Below are 18,998 nucleotides of genomic sequence, written 5' to 3'. Positions count from 1 at the left end.
TTCAATACCACAATAGTTTTTAAGCTATTTGTTCCATGAGCTATATATTGCAAAGGCGAATGATGGAATTTTAAAGGTAGCACTCAAGCAATTTACTTTGGAATGGCGGATAAATACCATGTAGTAGGTAGGTATGGTGGACACAAATGGCATAGTGGTTGGCTCAAGTATTTTGGATGCATGAGAAGTATTCCCTCTCGATACAAGGTTTAGGCTAGCAAGGTTATTTGAAACAAACACAAGGATGAACGGTGCAGCAAAACTCACATAAAAGACATATTGTAAACATTATAAGACTCCACACCGTCTTCCTTGTTGTTCAAAACTCAATACTAGATGTTATCTAGACTCTAGAGAAACCAAATATGCAAACCAAATTAGCAAGCTCTAAGTGTTTCTTCATTAATGGGTGCAAAGTATATGATGCAAGAGCTTAAACATGAGCACAACAATTGCCGAGTATCAAATTATCCAAGACATTTTAGAGTTACTACATGTAGCATTTTCCAATTCCAACCATATAACAATCTAACGAAGAAGAAACTTCGCCATGAATACTATGAGTAGAGCCTAAGGACATATTTGTCCATATGCTACAGCGGAGAGTGTCTCTCTCCCATAAAGTGAATGCTAGAATACATTTTATTCAAACAAAACAAAAACAAAAACAAACCGACGCTCCAAGCAAAGTGCATAAGATGTGACGGAATAAAAATATAGTTTCAGGGGAGGAACCTGATAATGTTGTCGATGAAGAAGGGGATGCCTTGGGCATCCCCAAGCTTAGACGCTTGAGTCTTTTTATAATATGCAGGGTGAACCACCGGGGCATCCCCAAGCTTAGAGCTTTCACTCTCCTTGATCATATTGCATCATACTCCTCTCTTGATCCTTGAAAACTTCCTCCACACCAAACTCGAAACAACTCATTAGAGGGTTAGTGCATAATAAAAATTCACATGTTCAGAGGTGACACAATCATTCTTAACACTTCTGGACATTGCATAAAGCTACTGGACATTAATGGATCAAAGAAATTCATCCAACATAGCAAAAGAGGCAATGCAAAATAAAAGGCATAATCTGTCAAAACAGAACAGTCTGTAAAGATGGATTTTATTAGGCCACCAGACTTGCTCAAATGAAAATGCTCAAATTGAATGAAAGTTGCGTACATATCTAAGGATCTTGCACGTAAATTGTCTTAATTTTCTGAGCTACCTACAGGGAGGTAGACCCAGATTCGTGACAGCAAAGAAATCTGGAACTGCGCAGTAATCCAAATCTAGTACTTACTTTACTATCAAAGACTTTACTTGGCACAACAAAACTCAAAACTAAGATAAGGAGAGGTTGCTACAGTAGTAAACAACTTCCAAGACACAAATATAAAACAAAAATACTGGAGTAAAAACATGGATTGTCTCCCATAAGCGCTTTTCTTTAACGCCTTTCAGCTAGGCGCAGAAAGTGTAACTCAAGTGTTATCGAAGGGTGGTGCATCAACATCATAATCTCCCCTATTTGCAGTGGTACTAGGGGCTTTGTCAATTTTAGGCCTATAATAATATTTCTTTGGTTTAGGAACTTTAGAGGCATACATAAACTTTTGCTCCTTTCCCAAATAAGCTTTCTCTCTAAACTGTAAAGATGAAAAGGTTGAACCCAAGGTTCCCATAGCTTTTTCAAGTTTGCCAATCCTATTAATTTGATTATCATGGTCAACACAAGTTCCTAGGACACTAATTCTTTCATCAATTCCTCCTAAGGATTTATCAAGTTTATCAGTTTTAACAAGTAACATCTCCAACTTAGTTTCAACACTAAAAATTTTCTCTATGGTTTCCAATTTTTTCATAACATCCTCAAGGGAGGTTTCAATTTTAATTTCATTAACAGGTGGTGTTCCAAATAAACTCTCAATAATGCAACTAGCCTCTAAAGCGGGAGCACCTAGGAAGTTACCCCGCGAGACAATCAAGAACATATCTATTCCAGACTAGAGATACCAACATAAAAATTCTCGAGTAAGATAGTGGTGGAGTGTTTCTTAGTGCACCTATTATGGGCATCACTAATTCTATACCAAGCATCTTTTAAACATTCTCCTCCTTGTTGCTTAAATGAACGAACTTCAACTTCAGGATTACTCATTTTAACAGTAGAAAATAAAGCAAACTAGATAAAGTAAATGCAAGTAAACTAATTTTTTTGTGTTTTTGATATAGCAAACAAGACAGTAAATAAAATAAAGCTAGCAACTAATTTTTTTGTGTTTTGATATAATGCAGCAAACAAAGTAGTAAATAAAATAAAGCAAGACAAAAACAAAGTAAAGAGATTGGGAAGTGGAGACTCCCCTTGCAGCGTGTCTTGATCTCCCGACAACGGCGCCGGAGAAAAGAGCTTGATGGCGTGTATTTCACACGTTCGTTGGGCAACCCCAAGAGGAAGGTATGATGCGCACAGCAGCAAGTTTTCCCTCGAGAAGAAACCAAGGTTTATCGAACCGGGAGGAGCCAAGAAGCACGTTGAAGGTTGATGGCGGCGAGATGTAGTGCGGCGCAACACCGGGATTCCGGCGCCAACGTGGAACCCGCACAACACAACCAAAGTACTTTGCCCCAACGAAACAGGTGAGGTTGTCAATCTCACCTGGCTTGCTGTAACAAAGGATTAACCGTATTGTGTGGAAGATGATTGTTTGCAGAGAAAACGAGTAAAACAAGTATTGCAGACAGATTTGTATTTCGAGTATTAAAAGAATGGACCGGGGTCCACAGTTCACTAGAGGTGTCTCTCCCATAAGATAAAAGCATGTTGGGTGAACAAATTACAGTCGGGCAATTGACAAATAGAGAGGGCATAACAATGCACATACATGTCATGATAAGTATAGTGAGATTTAATTGGGCATTACGACAAAGTACATAGACCGCCATCCAAGCTGCATCTATGCCTAAAAAGTCCACCTTCAGGTTATCGTCCGAACCCCTTCCGAGTATTAAGTTGCAAAGCAACGGACAATTGCATTAAGTATGGTGCGTAATGTAATCAACAACTACATCCTCGGACATAGCGCCAATGTTTTATCCCTAGTGGCAACAAGCACAACACAACCTTAGAACTTTCCGTCACTATCCCGGTGTCAATGCGGGCATGAACCCACTATCGAGCATAAATACTCCCTCTTGGAGTTAAGAGCAAAAACTTGGCCAGAGCCTCTACTAATAACGGAGAGCATGCAAGATCATAAACAACACATATGTAATAACTTGATAATTAACATAACATGGTATTCTCTATCCATCGGATCCCGACAAACACAACATAGAGTATTACGGATAGATGATCTTGATCATGTTAGGCAGCTCACAAGATCCAACAATGAAGCACAATGAGGAGAAGACAACCATCTAGCTACTGCTATGGACCCATAGTCCGGGGGTGAACTACTCACTCATCACTCCGGAGGCGACCATGGCGGCGTAGAGTCCTCCGGGAGATGAATCCCCTCTCCGGCGAGGTGCCGGAGGAGATCTCCGAATCCCCCGAGATGGGATTGGCGGCGGCGGCGTCTCAGTAAGGTTTTCCGTATCGTGGTTTTTTCGCATCAGGGGTTTCGCGACGAAGGCTTTAAGTAGGCGGAAGGGCGGAGTCGGAGGGCTGACGAGGGGCCCACACCACAGGGCGGCGCGGGCCCCCCCTTGGCCGTGCCGCCTTGTGGTTTGGCCACCTCGTGGCCCCACTTCGTATGCTCTTCGGTCTTCTGGAAGGTTCATGGCGAAATAGGCCTTTGGGTCTTTGTTTCGTCCAATTCCGATAATATTTCGTTACTAGGATTTCTGAAACCAAAAACAGCAGAAAACAACAACTAGCACTTCGGCATCTTGTTAATAGGTTAGTTCCAGAAAATGCACGAATATGACATAAAGTGTGCATAAAACATGTAGGTATCATCAATAATATGGCATAGAACATAAGAAATTATCGATACGTCGGAGACGTATCACTCCCTCATTACCATTTAAAACACAAAAAATTGCAATAGATCATAGATAGAAAAATAAGCTTAAAACTTGCAACAAACTAATAGTTGAGCAACAAGTAAGAGGCACTATAATAATAAAAAGGCTCAACCAAGAGGATATGTGAAAGGCATGATAAAGCATATTATAATACTATTACAAGGATGAGCAAAAAGCATCATCATAGTCTTCAATGAATTATATTGCTTAGCATGACCAATCAACACGCAATAAATAAATAAGATATCAAAAGGAGATGTATCATCTCTTATGTGTATAAGTTTTTCTAAGTGGACAATATCACAAAGATATTTATCCACAAAGAACCATGCACACACAACATAGATACACAAGAAAAATAGTATGATATCCAAGACGAAGTCATGCAATATACCAATAAGAATTTTTGCTTAATAGCATGGCCAAAGGCTCAATTTTATCTTATTGTACATTCATGAACTTCAACCACAAACAAATCAAATACATCACAAATATCAACAAGGGATATAAGATAATTGGGATGCATTTGAGAAAGGCAACAAGTATCACAAACGAGGATACCAAAAGAAGTAACTAAATTTGCACTTTCATCTATATTGCTCATGTGAGAGCCTTGAGGAATTGATATGCAATAAAATTGCTAGATAGGCATAGTTGGGATGGATGAATCATGAGCATGATTTAAAATACTTCCCAACAAATGCACTCATCTCAAATTACTCACATTCACAATAAAGAGGTTTCATTAAGACTTTTGCAAGAAGCACAACATTTGCAAATCAAGAGATTCATGCCAAGATACAACCATAAGGTTGGATACAAGAAAAGTATGCATGAGAAGATACTTGTTACCAAGATAGCATTGGTGTGGATGTAGTAGATGTGTGTTCGTTGACCATCCTAGCTTGCCTCAAGTTACCATTGAGTCACCACTTCTTTCCAAGAGTGAGACAAGCATTCAATGCATATCCATTGTACCTAACACAAAGGTAAGTACAAAATGGTCCCCAAACTAATTGGGTCCGAAGTAGTTAGACACACTACAACATATGGGACAAACTCCACAATTCTATGTGCATATAGATATGAAATTGAATTTCATGCACATCTTAGCCAAATTAGGGTTTGATGGAGTTTACCCTATATATTGGATCAAAGAAAGTGACACATGCCATAAGATATACATATATTAAATGTGCATGCACAATACTTTCAAGGACAAAAGGAAAATACAATTTGGACAAAACACCAAATAAATCAAGAGACAATGGTTGCCCAAATTATATCAAAGAATCAAATCAACACAAGATTGACTCCAAAGACTTATCTCATTATAAGAAGCTAATTAAGCCTAAGCACAAAGGAATGAGATAACCAACTCCCAAGAGAGCAAGGTTCCAACAAATAAACCAAACCCTCGACACTTTTTATGATGGCACAAAGTACCAAAAAGAAAATTTATGTCTCCCAAAACCAAATTTTTGATAATGATCAAGAGAAGTTTAAGCATTATAACAAATATAGGAGAGCTCCCCAAGATAAGTGCATTATCTAGGATTTAGAATATGGATACAAAATGCACAAAACTAGGATCATCACGCTACCTATATCTACTAAAAATGCTAAGAAAGTTTGAATAGACAAATTAGATCCATGAGATGCAAGGAAGACACATGGGAGTCAAAGCACAACAAATTCATGGCAATAAATAAGGCAATTTAAACACAAGAGCCAATGTAGATATGATCAATAAATATCTACCTCATAATTGATTACCAATTGTCCTAGGACAAGAGGTATTAGGAAATATTTTCCGGTGGTAGTTTGTAAGTATACATAAGATCATATTTACAACGATCAAAGCATATGGTAAAAGATAAGAGTTAACCATCATGCAAAGATAGTTTCTTGATAGCTTCATTTAGTCATACCAACATGCAAGGCAATTAATAGTATTCATACCAACATGCAAAGCAATTAATAGTATTCATACCAACATGCAAAGCAATTAATAGTATGACTTGAAGCACATGGTTTTCCAAAAATGTATTGAGGGACACGTTGTGAAAAACCATGCCAAGAAAAACTTTCACAAATAAGATCCACAAAGATATTAGCAATGAAGCTATTTAAGCAAATTGGAGCTTGTTTGAGCAAACATGCCACATAGGAGAGAGATAATTTACGGTATCAATTCTATGTGACACAACCTCAAATGTTCACATTTTATAGGCTTGTAATATGCACAAAGCTTATTACTCCCCCATAATGTGATAAGAAATTTATTTTCACAAGAGGCAAATAAGATCCAAGTAGAGATATTAATGGACATTAGAATTTGAATTTCTCATGAAGATGACATACCACATAGCGACTAGATAATCTCGCAATATCAATTCTAAGTGATATTCCTCATGTACACACATTGTTTAGGAACATGAAATTCCCAAAGGAATATCACTCCCCCAAAATGGGATTGTCCATTAATCGCTCATAAGAGCCATATAAGATACAACAAGATGCAAAGAGGCTCCAACACAAACACAAATACATGGTGTGCAACCCAACATGCATAGACTTGATTTCTCAAGCAAAACTATTAGGAAGCACAACATATACAAACACATGTTAGGAACAAAACTAACACATGCAAAGGGGCGAGTAACTTTCAATATAAATGAGTTGAGAACATGTTACCGCAAGGAGGAACATTGGATATATGATAGTAGCAAGATAATCAAAAGACTTGGCTTGATATAATATAAATGATGAAGATCCCTTAATTCTTCATGATGTAGCCAAGTCTCCAATGCCCTCCAACAAGCACCTATTGATCAAGTTTTGAATTGTTGGTCCCCAACTAAGTTGGGTCCTAAGAGGTTAGTCACAATAGGCTTGGCAACCCAAATGGTTCTTTTCTTGACACCACTTTGAGCACCAACAAATTTGGCAAACACATTGCCACCCTCATCCTTACGAAGAGAATAAACATCATCAATGGTGATAGAGTTGGATGAGGTACCAATAGTGAGGTGTCAAAAAAAAAAGGTACCAATAGTGCAAAAGGAGGAGATGTGGCCCTTCTCACGGCATATGTAGCAAGTTCTTTTCTTCTCCTTCTTCTCACTAGATTTCTCCACAATGGGAGCATTGGCTTGATTCTTCTTGGGAAGTGGAATTTCTTCAACTTGAGGTTTAATATGAGTTTGAGCTTGAGGCCGCTTCCCTTTTTGCTTCTTCTTCAAAGGGCAAGATCTAACATGGTGCCCTTCAATTTTGCACTTGAAGCAAACAATCTTGGTCGGGTCTTTGACTTGTACTTGGCCCTTCTTCTTGTTGTTGTTGTTGTTGTTGTTGTTGGACTTGTTCTTGTTGTTGGATTTGAATCCAAGTCCACTCTTGTCATTGGGGGATTGTTGCACACTTAACATCGTGTCAAGTTTGCATTTCCCTTCATGACTCTTTACCAAGTCGGTCTCCAAAGAAGTGACTTGGGCCTTGAGCTCTTTGATTTCCTCTACATGGTTAGTAACAACACAAGTACTAGAGGAAGTAGAACCTTCATTGTTAGAGCAACAAGGCAAGGAAGATAATCCATCACAAGATTTAGCAATACTATGAGTGGATGAATTACTAGGACTAGCACATGGCAATATAGCTTTTTGGGTAGTAGTGCTAGTACCCACATAAGGCTCACAAGGGGTTGCCTTAGATATTATAGCCTCATGAGCTAACTTTAGCCTATCATGAGAGGCTAGAAGATCCTCATAGGAGCTAGAAAGCTTTCCATGATTTTCTTCCAATTTCCCATAATTGCTAGTTAGCAATTTAAGTTGAGCTCTTAGCTCAACATTCTCCTTCAATATAGATTCTTCACAAGAAGTAGAGTTAGTAGCACAAGCATCATTATTAATAGCAATGGGAGAAGGCAATTTGTCATGCTCTTTTAGATAAGAAGCTTTAATTTGCTCATGCGACTCGGTGAGTTTGGTGAGCGCACTCTCAATAACCCTTGAGCCCTTTTTGAGTGCTCAAAATCCTCAAGGAGTTTAGCATTAACAAACACAAGCTTATCATTTTTTAGCTTTAGTTCATTTGCCACCTCAAGAGCTCTATCATCGTTTTCCTTTTCTCTAGACAATTCTAGAGCAAAGGTTTCCTCAAGAGCTTCCTTGGTGGTTTGTTCTTCTTCAAGTTCATCCTTTAGAGATGCCACATCATTGGCGTACTCACGTTCAAGAGCACCCTTTTTATCAATGGTCTTCTCATGCATCCAAATAAGTTTTTGGCTCTCAATAGCGGTAGTCAAGATTTCAAAGAAGTGAGAGCAAGCAATTTTATCTTTGCAAATAACCTTGAATACACTCTTACCCTTATCGCGTAGAGAGACAAACCAATCCTCTTCTTCATAAACATCCTCATCCTTATCACCACGAGAAGTATGAGGTTCAATGGTAGGAGATACTAGTGGAACCCTTGGCCATAAGGCACATATGAGAACCGTGAGATAAAGATGAGGAGTTACTTGAGGCTCCTTTCAAGATCTTGTCTTGACCAATAGAATCTTTGGTTTCCTCTACAATGTTAGTCACACAACAACTAGAGGAAATAGAAGCATTTTTATCATGGCCACAAGACAAAGCAAGCATATCATCATTAGATTTATTCAAGCAACTTACTGCAAGGACTATCAACATAAGCATGTAAATCATTTCTAGTGCTAGATGTGTTTAAGTCCAAAGATGAACCATTGCAATGAGATATAGATGAAGGATCATCAATAGTAAGCTCAATACCGACATTGCAATTTCCATCACCACTCACCATATCATTACTTTGTGTCTTGCCACACATTGGTGAAGTGGATGAAGATGAGAACTGATACGTCTCCGACGTATCGATAATTTCTTATGTTCCATGCCACATTATTGATGATATCTACATGTTTTATGCATTCTTTATGTCATATTTATGCATTTTCCGGCACTAACCTATTAACGAGATGCCGAAGAGCCAGTTGTTGTTTTCTGCTATTTTTGGTTTCAGAAATCCTAGTAAGGAAATATTCTCGGAATTGGACGAAATCAACGCCCAGGGGCCTATTTTTCCACGAAGCTTCCAGAAGTCCGAGGGAGAGTTGAAGTGGGGCCACGAGGTGGCCAGACACCAGGGCGGCACGGCCTGGCCCTTGGCCGCGCGGCCCTGTTGTGTGGGCCCCTCGCGTCGCCTCTTGACCTGCCCTTCCGCCTACATATAGTCTTCGTCGCGAAACCCCCGCATGCGAGAGCCACGATACGGAAAACCTTCCGAGACGCCGCCACCGCCAATCCTATCTCGGGGATTCAGGAGATCGCCTCCGGCACTCCCGCCGGAGAGGGGAATCATCTCCCGGAGGACTCTTCACCGCCATGGTCGCCTCCGGAGTGATGAGTGAGTAGTTCACCCCTGGACTATGGGTCCATAGCAGTAGCTAGATGGTCGTCTTCTCCTCATGTGCTTCATTGTTGGATCTTGTGAGCTGCCTAACATGATCAAGATCATCTATCTGTAATGCTATATGTTGTGTTTGTTGGGATCCGATGGATAGAGAATACTATGTTATGTTGATTATCAATCTATTATCTATGTGTTGTTTATGATCTTGCATGCTCTCCGTTATTAGTAGAGGCTCGGCCAAGTTTTTGCTCTTAACTCCAAGAGGGAGTATTTATGCTCGATAGTGGGTTCATGCCTCCATTAAATCTGGACAGTGATAGAAAGTTCTAAGGTTGTGGATGTGCTGTTGCCACTAGGGATAAAACATTGATGCTATGTCCAAGGATGTAGTTATTGATTACATTACGCACCATACTTAATGCAATTGTCTGTTGTTTACAACTTAATACCGGAAGGGGTTCGGATGATAACCTGAAGGTGGACTTTTTAGGCATAGATGCATGCTGGATAGCGGTCTATGTACTTTGTCGTAATGCCCAATTAAATCTCACAATACTCATCATATCATGTATGTGCATGGTCATGCCCTCTCTATTTGTCAATTGCCCAACTCGTAATTTGTTCACCCAACATGCTATTTATCTTATGGGAGAGACACCTCTAGTGAACTCGTGGACCCCGGTCCATTCTTTTACATCGAATACAATCTATCGCAATACTTGTTCTCATCGTTTTCTCGCAAACAATCATCATCCACACTATACATCTAATCCTTTGTTACAGCAAGCCGGTGAGATTGACAACCTCACTCGTTTCGTTGGGGCAAAGTACTTTGGTTGTGTTATGCGGGTTCCACGTTGGCGCCGAATCCCCGGTGTTGCGCCGCACTACATCCCGCCGCCATCAACCTTCGACGTGCTTCTTGGCTCCTACCGGTTCGATTAAACCTTGGTTTCTTTCCGAGGGAAACTTGCTGCCGTACGCATCACACCTTCCTCTTGGGGTTCCCAACGGACGTGTCGACTGCACGCATCAAGACTGTTTTCTGGCGCCTTTGCCAGGGAGATCAAGACACGCTGCAAGGGGAGTCTCCACAATCCAATCTCTTTACTTTGTTTTTGTCTTGCTTTATTTTATTTACTACTTTGTTTGCTGCATTATATCAAAACACAAAAAAATTAGTTGCTAGCTTTACTTTATTTACTCGTCTTGCACTCTATATCAAAAACACAAAAAAATTAGTTACTTGAATTTTACTTTTGTTACCATGTCTAGTTCTGCACTTGTTACTTCTTCACTCGAGGAATTAGTCTTCACTTTTAAACAAGGGGATGAGGAGAGTTTTAAAGATGCTTGGTCCAGAATTTTTACTTCTTATCGTAAAACTGAACCTCAAATGACTCTAAGTTTGCTTCTTAGTAATTTTTATTTTGGTCTTATGATTCGCTATAGATATGCCTTGGATGCTGTAGTGGGAGGAGATTTCCTTCATTGCAATGGGGATCAAGCTTTTAATGCCATAAAGAAGTTGGTTGCATCACATGATTCAGCTAATAACTTTGATTCAGCCCTTATTAGCATTTATAATAGATTAAACACTCTTGAGACAAGTGCATCTCGCTTGAATGAAAATTATAGATATGTTCGTAACCGTCTTGATCAAGTTTTAGTGAACTCGAACCTTCATTATGGGATCCTACTATTAAAATTGTTATCGGTGACCAAACTCTTCATGCCAATTGTGATATTATGTCTGAATTTTGCCTAATGCCTAAGAGTATTCATGAATCTTTGAAACTTTGGGGATTCGTTGAAGGGGGAGAAGGAATAACTCTTATTGATAACTCTGTTATAATTCCTAAAGGAATAGCTGCGGGTGTGCATACAACCGTTCTTGGGAGAACAATATCCATTGATTATTTTGTTATTGAATGTGCAGGAACAAGACAAATCACACTCGGAAGATCCCTGCTGAAACTATTGGGAGCAGTCATAGATATGGGCGAAGGCACCCTAAAATTCACCTCTACACCCGGGGGTAGACATATATTCCCTAAATCAAAGAGTAAGAAAAAGAACAAGAAAGATAAGGGTAAATCCCAAGGTAATGTTGATACTGCATCTCTTGATAATACTTGATGCACACTTTCTGCGCCTAGCTGAAAGGCGTTAAAGAAAAACGCTTATGGGAGACAACCCATGTTTTTACTACAGTATTTTTATTTTATATTTGAGTCTTGGAAGTTGTTTACTACTGTAGCAATCTCTCCTTATCTTAGTTTTGTGCATTGTTGTGCCAAGTAAAGTCTTTGATAGTAAGGTTCATACTAGATTTGGATTATCGCGCGTAGAAACGATTTCTTTGTCTGTCACGAATTTCGACTCTGCATCTCTCGTAGGTAGCTCAGAAAATTATGCCAATTTACGTGTGTGATCCTCAGATATGTACGCAACTTTCATTCAATTTGAGCATTTTCATTTGAGCAAGTCTGGTGCCTCAATAAAATCCATCTTTACGGACTCGTTCGTTTTGACAGATTCTGCCTTTTATTTCGCATTGCCTCTTTTGCTATGATGGATGAATTTCTTTGTTCCATTAATGTCCAGTAGCTTTTTGCAATGTCCAGAAGTGTTAAGAATGATTGTGTCACCTCTGAATATGTGAATTTTTATTATGCACTAACCCTCTAATGAGTTGTTTCGAGTTTGGTGTGGAGGAAGTTTTCAAGGATCAAGAGAGGAGGATGATACAATATGATCAAGGAGAGTGAAAGCTCTAAGTTTGGGGATGTCCCGGTGGTTCACCCCTGCATATTTTAAGAAGACTCAAGCGTCTAAGCTTGGGGATGCCCAAGGCATCCCCTTCTTCATCGACAACATTATCAGGTTCCTCCCCTAAACTATATTTTTATTCCATCACATCTTATGTGCTTTGCTTGGAGCGTCGCTTTGTTTTTGTTTTTGTTTTTGTTTGAATAAAATGGATCCTAGCATTCATTGTGTGGGAGAGAGACACGCTCCGCTGTTGCATATGGACAAATATGTCCTTAGGCTTTACTCATAGTATTCATGGCGAAGGTTGAATCTTCTTCGTTAAATTGTTATATGGTTGGAATCGGGAAATGATACATGTAGTAATTCTAAAATGTCTTGAATAATTTGATACTTGGCAATTGTTGTGCTCATGTTTAAGCTCTTGCATCATACACTTTGCACCCATTAATGAAGAAACACCTAGAGCTTGCTAAATTTGGTTTGCATATTTGGTCTCTCTAAACTCTAGATAATTTCTAGTATTGAGTTTGAACAACAAGGAAGATGGTGTAGAGTCTTATAATGTTTACAATATGTCTTTTATGTGAGTTTTGCTGCACCGGTTCATCCTTGTGTTTGTTTCAAATAACCTTGCTAGCCTAAACCTTGTATCGAGAGGGAATACTTCTCATGCATCCAAAATCCTTGAGCCAACCACTATGCCATTTGTGTCCACCATACCTACCTACTACATGGTATTTCTCCGCCATTCCAAAGTAAATTGCTTGAGTGCTACCTTTAAAAATTTCCATTCTTTACCTTTGCAATATATAGCTCATGGGACAAATAGCTTAAAAACTATTGTGGTATTGAATATGTACTTATGCACTTTATCTCTTATTAAGTTGCTTGTTGTGCGATAACCATGTTCCTGGGACGCCATCAACTACTCTTTGTTGAATATCATGTGAGTTGCTATGCATGTTCGTCTTGTCTGAAGTAAGGGAGATTTACCACTCATTTAATGGTTAGAGCATGCATAATATTAGAGAAGAACATTGGGCCGCTAACTAAAGCCATGAATCATGGTAGAAGTTTCAGTTTTGGACATATATCCTCAATCTCATATGAGAACATTAATTGTTGCTACATGTTTATGCATAAAGAGGAGTCCATTATCTGTTGTCTATGTTGTCCCGGTATGGATGTCTAAGTTGAGAATAATCAAAAGCGAGAAATCCAATGCGAGCTTTCTCCTTAGACCTTTGTACAGGCGGCATAGAGGTACCTCTTTGTGACACTTGGTTAAAACATGTGTATTGCGATAATCCCGGTAATCCAAGCTAATTAGGACAAGGTGCGGGCACTATTAGTATACTATGCATGAGGCTTGCAACTTGTAAGATATAATTTACATGATACATATGCTTTATTACTACCGTTGACAAAATTGTTTCTTGTTTTCAAAATCAAAGCTCTAGCACAAATATAGCAATCAATGCTTCCTCTCGCGAAGGGCCTTTCTTTTACTTTTATGTTGAGTCAGCTCACCTATCTCTCTCCACCTCAAGAAGCAAACACTTGTGTGAACTCGTGCATTGATTCCTACATACTTGCATATTGCACTTGTTATATTACTTTACATTGACAATATCCATGAGATATACATGTTATAAATTGAAAGCAACCGCTGAAACTTAATCTTCCTTTGTGTTGCTTCAATACCTTTACTTCGATTTATTGCTTTACGAGTTAACTCTTATGCAAGACTTATTGATGATTGTCTTGAAACTACTATTCATGAAAAGTCTTTGCTTTATGATTCATTTGTTTACTCATGTCATTACCATTGTTTTGATCGCTGCATTCATTACATATGCTTACAATAGTATGATCAAGGTTATGATGGCATGTCACTCCAGAAATTATCTTTGTTATCGTTTACCAGCTCGGGACGAGCAGAACTAAGCTTGGGGATGCTGATACGTCTCCGACGTATCGATAATTTCTTATGTTCCATGCCACATTATTGATGATATCTACATGTTTTATGCATTCTTTATGTCATATTTATGCATTTTCCGGCACTAACCTATTAACGAGATGCCGAAGAGCCGCTTGATGTTTTCTCGTCGTTTTTGGTTTCGTAAATCCTAGTAAGGAAATATTCTCGAATTGGACGAAATCAACGCCCAGGGGCCTATTTTTCCACGAAGCTTCCAGAAGTCCTAGGGAGAGTCGAAGTGGGGCCACGAGGTGGCCAGACACCAGGGCGGCGCGGCCAGGCCCTTGGCCGCGCGGCCCTGTTGTGTGGGCCCCTCGCGTCGCCTCTTGACATGCCCTTCCGCCTACATATAGTCTTCGTCGCGAAACCCCCAGTACCGAGAGCCACGATACGGAAAACCTTCCAGAGACGCCGCCGCCGCCAATCCCATCTCGGGGATTCAGGAGATCGCCCTCCGGCACCCTGCCGGAGAGGGGAATCATCTCCCGGAGGACTCTTCACCGCCATGGTCGCCTCCGGAGTGATGAGTGAGTAGTTCACCCCTGGACTATGGGTCCATAGCAAGAGCTAGATGGTCGTCTTCTCCTCATGTGCTTCATTGTCTGGATCTTGTGAGCTGCCTAACATGATCAAGATCATCTATCCGTAATGCTATATGTTGTGTTTGTTGGGATCCGATGGATAGAGAATACTATGTTATGTTGATTATCAATCTATTATCTATGTGTTGTTTATGATCTTGCATGCTCTCCGTTATTAGTAGAGGCTCGGCCAAGTTTTTGCTCTTAACTCCAAGAGGGAGTATTTATGCTCGATAGTGGGTTCATGCCTCCATTAAATCTGGGACAAAGGATGTAAAGTTCTAAGGTTGTTGATGTGCTGTTGCCACTAGGGATAAAACATTGATGCTATGTCCAAGGATGTAGTTATTGATTACATTACGCACCATACTTAATGCCATTGTCTGTTGTTTGCAACTTAATACTGGAAGGGGTTCGGATGATAACCTGAAGGTGGACTTTTTAGGCATAGATGCATGCTGGATAGCGGTCTATGTACTTTGTCGTAATGCCCAATTAAATCTCACAATACTCATCATATCATGTATGTGCATGGTCATGCCCTCTCTATTTGTCAATTGCCCAACCGTAATTTGTTCACCCAACATGCTATTTATCTTATGGGAGAGACACCTCTAGTGAACTGTGGACCCCGGTCCATTCTTTTACATCGAATACAATCTACCGCAATACTTGTTCTACCGTTTTCTCGCAAACAATCATCATCCACACTATACATCTAATCCTTTGTTACAGCAAGCCCAGTGAGATTGACAACCTCACTGTTTCGTTGGGGCAAAGTACTTTGGTTGTGTTGTGCAGGTTCCACGTTGGCGCCGGAATCCCTGGTGTTGCGCCGCACTACATCCCGCCGCCATCAACCTTCGACGTGCTTCTTGGCTCCTACTGGTTTGATTAAACCTTGGTTTCTTTCTGAGGGAAAACTTGCTACTGTACGCATCACACCTTCCTCTTGGGGTTCCCAACGGACGTGTCGACTGCACGCATCAAGAACTCATCACGGCCGGAAGTGGAAGCAATACAATCATCCTTAATAATATTGGACACATCATATTTGTCTTGAAGCTTTGTCCATAATTCATGAGAGCTCCCAAAAGGCATGATTGACGAAGTAACTACATTGCTCACAACAATGGAAAACACATGAGAAGCAAGAGCATCGAGGCAAGAGTTTTTCTCCTCCTCAAGAGATAAATTTTGAGGATCCTTAGGAGAAGAAAAACCCATGCCAAGAAATCGCTCCATGTCCGGGGACATACCCCGTAAGATTTTAAGCACATAAATTTTCCATAGATCATAATTTGTGCAATCAAATATAAACAAGTTATTGTGCGCTAATCCCCTAACCGACATCTTTACTCTCAAGGCGGTGAAGCCTAAGAATGAGAGACCTTGCTCTGATACCAATTGAAAGGACACGGATGTCGCCTAGAGGGGGGGTGAATAGGCGGTTTAAAACTTTTACGGGATGGGATTAACAAATGCGGAATAAAACTAGCGTTTACTTTGTCAAGCCCAAAGCCTATATACTATGGTTCACCTATGTGCACCAACAACTTATTCTAAGCAAAGGTTCACCTATGTGCACCAACAACTTAGCTAAGCAATACAAGCAAGTATGTGATAGCAAGATATATATAACTTCAAGCACGATGGCTATCACAAGGTAAAGTGCATAAGTAAAGAGCTCGGGTATAGAGATAACCGAGGCACGCGGAGACGATGATTTATCCCGGAGTTCACACTCTTGCGAGTGCTAATCTCCGGTGGAGAGGTGCGGTTGCTTAGTGCTCCCGAAGGCCACAAGAGGCTCACCTTGAGGTGTGGTTGCTCGATGCACACCAACGCCACAAAGGCCTCACCCCAAGATGCGGTACTCACACCACACACCGAACGCCACGAAGGCGCCTCACCTAAATCTCCGGTGACCCTCGCCACAAAGGCCTAGGTCACGGTTCCACTAAGGGATTTCCTTCGAGGCGGAAACCGGGTCTTACACAAAGATTGGGGCACACATCCACAACTTAATTGGAGGCTCCCAACAAACCGCCACAAAGGCCTAGAATCCGTCTAGGGTTCCAAGAACCCAAGAGTAACAACCTTCTTGTTTTCACCGCCACGAATCACCGTGGAGAACTCAAACCGATGCACCAAATGCAATGGCAAGAACACCACAAAGATGCTCAAGTCATTCTCTCTCAAATTCCAACAAAGCTACAAAAGCTATTGAGGTAATAAGAGAGGAAGAACAAAGGAATTCACAAAGAACACCAAGATCAAGATCTAGAGAGTTCCACTCACAAAGAGATGGATTTGATTGGTGGAAATGTAGATCTAGATCTCCTCTCTCTTTTCCCTCAAATGGGGGCAAGAATCATGGAGGGATTGAGAGATAGAGCAAGCTTCTCTAGTTCAACAATGGAGGAGAGAGAGAGTGAGAGAAGCTGCAGCCCAAGGAGGAAGAAGGGGGGTACTTATACCCCCCAAGAAAATCGAGCCGTTGGGCAAAACCAGGGCCGGATATTCCGGCCCAAGTTGGGGCCAGATAATCCGCCCTCCCCCGGATAATCCGGCCTCAGGGACAAAACCTGGTAAAAATCCGGCCAAATGTCCGGCCCCTATCCAGAGCTGCTTTTCTTCTGGTCCTTAGCCGATTTCGAGGGGCCCGGATATTCTGGAAATATCTAGCCCGGATAATCCGGCCCGGATATTTTGGAAATATACGGCCCGGATAATCCGGCCCGGATATTTTGGAAATATCCGGCCCGGAAAATCCGGCCTAGCAAACTGCAGAAACACCAAAACTGAAACGGGCATAACTTTAGCATCCGGACTCCGATTTTGATGTTCTTGGGCTTGTTTTGAAGCTAGGAACAAGCTCTACAAGATCATGCAGGAAACCATCATAGTCCAACAAGGGAGGATAGAAACAAATGATGAAAGGTTTGACCTATCTAAAAAAGACATACCGGTAAAACCTCCAATCTCGAAAATGCAACAAGTTGCCCGTGCAAAAACCATTCTTGATGAACTAGAGCTTGTCATGAGAATAAGCACAAGCTCTAAATCATCACATGGATAATATCCAAATAATACCAAGAAAGATGATGAACCAAACTCGAAAACGCAACAAGTGATGTATGCGAAATCCGTTTTCGATGAACTAGAGCTTGTCATGAGAATAAGCACAAACTCTAAAACATCACATGGATAAGGTCCAAATAACAACCAAGAAAGATTATGCAAGGATGCAAAGGTTTGAGCTCTCTCCGAACGATACGATCGAGTTACTCACTCGAGAGCCCTCTTGATAGTACGGCAACTAAACTATAAACCGGTCTCCAACTACACTATGAGACCGGTGAGAAAGAAACCCTATCAAGAGCAAACCTTATACTTGCGCATTCCACTTGAGCTCGATGACGACGATCTTGACCTCAACAAGATGGAACGCCTTTCTTGATTGTGCTTGCTTGACGAAGTCTTGTGGATTGCTCCCCCATAATCCACCATGGGAGAGCTTCTTCTTCGGCGCATCTTCACATAACTATGACCACCATGTGGATTGCTCCCCCATAATCTACCATGGGAGAGCTTCTTCTTCGGCGCATCTTCACATATCCATGATCACCATATGGATGGCAAGACTCAAGCAAATGATCTCTTCGAGATGGCTCATCTTGAACTTGCACTTCATTTCTCCATGGCAAGCTTCAAGCTTATGAACTCTTCGAGTTGGCGCATCTTGAACTTGCACTTCATTTCTTCATTCTTCATCATGTTGATGTCTTGAAGTAACTTGAGGGCTCACTTCATCTTCATCTTCAAGACATACTTGACACTTGATGTCCTTCATCAATTTCTTCTTATTGCAACCTTGAAGCCAACATAAGATTCAAGAGTTGCCTATGGACAACTCCTACAAATATAACTCAATGCAAACATTAGTCCATAGGGATTGTCATTAATTACCAAAACCACACATGGGGGCTCCATGCACTTTCAGCCACCCCCGCTGCAAACGGATGAGCGGACGATTTCGACCATTTCGGCCAACGCAAAAGCGTCCGTTTGGCCGTTCGAAATGCGTCGCCCCCTTGGAGATGCCCGTACTCACCGACAGGCTGAGCTTTTTTTTTCTGATAGAAAATGGTTTTTATTGATCAAATAACATTATTACAGAGTTCCTCCCGT

Source organism: Lolium rigidum, chromosome 2 (assembly GCF_022539505.1).
Source record: "Lolium rigidum isolate FL_2022 chromosome 2, APGP_CSIRO_Lrig_0.1, whole genome shotgun sequence".
Lineage (NCBI taxonomy): Eukaryota > Viridiplantae > Streptophyta > Magnoliopsida > Poales > Poaceae > Lolium > Lolium rigidum.
Note: the sequence above shows the minus strand (reverse complement) of the source record.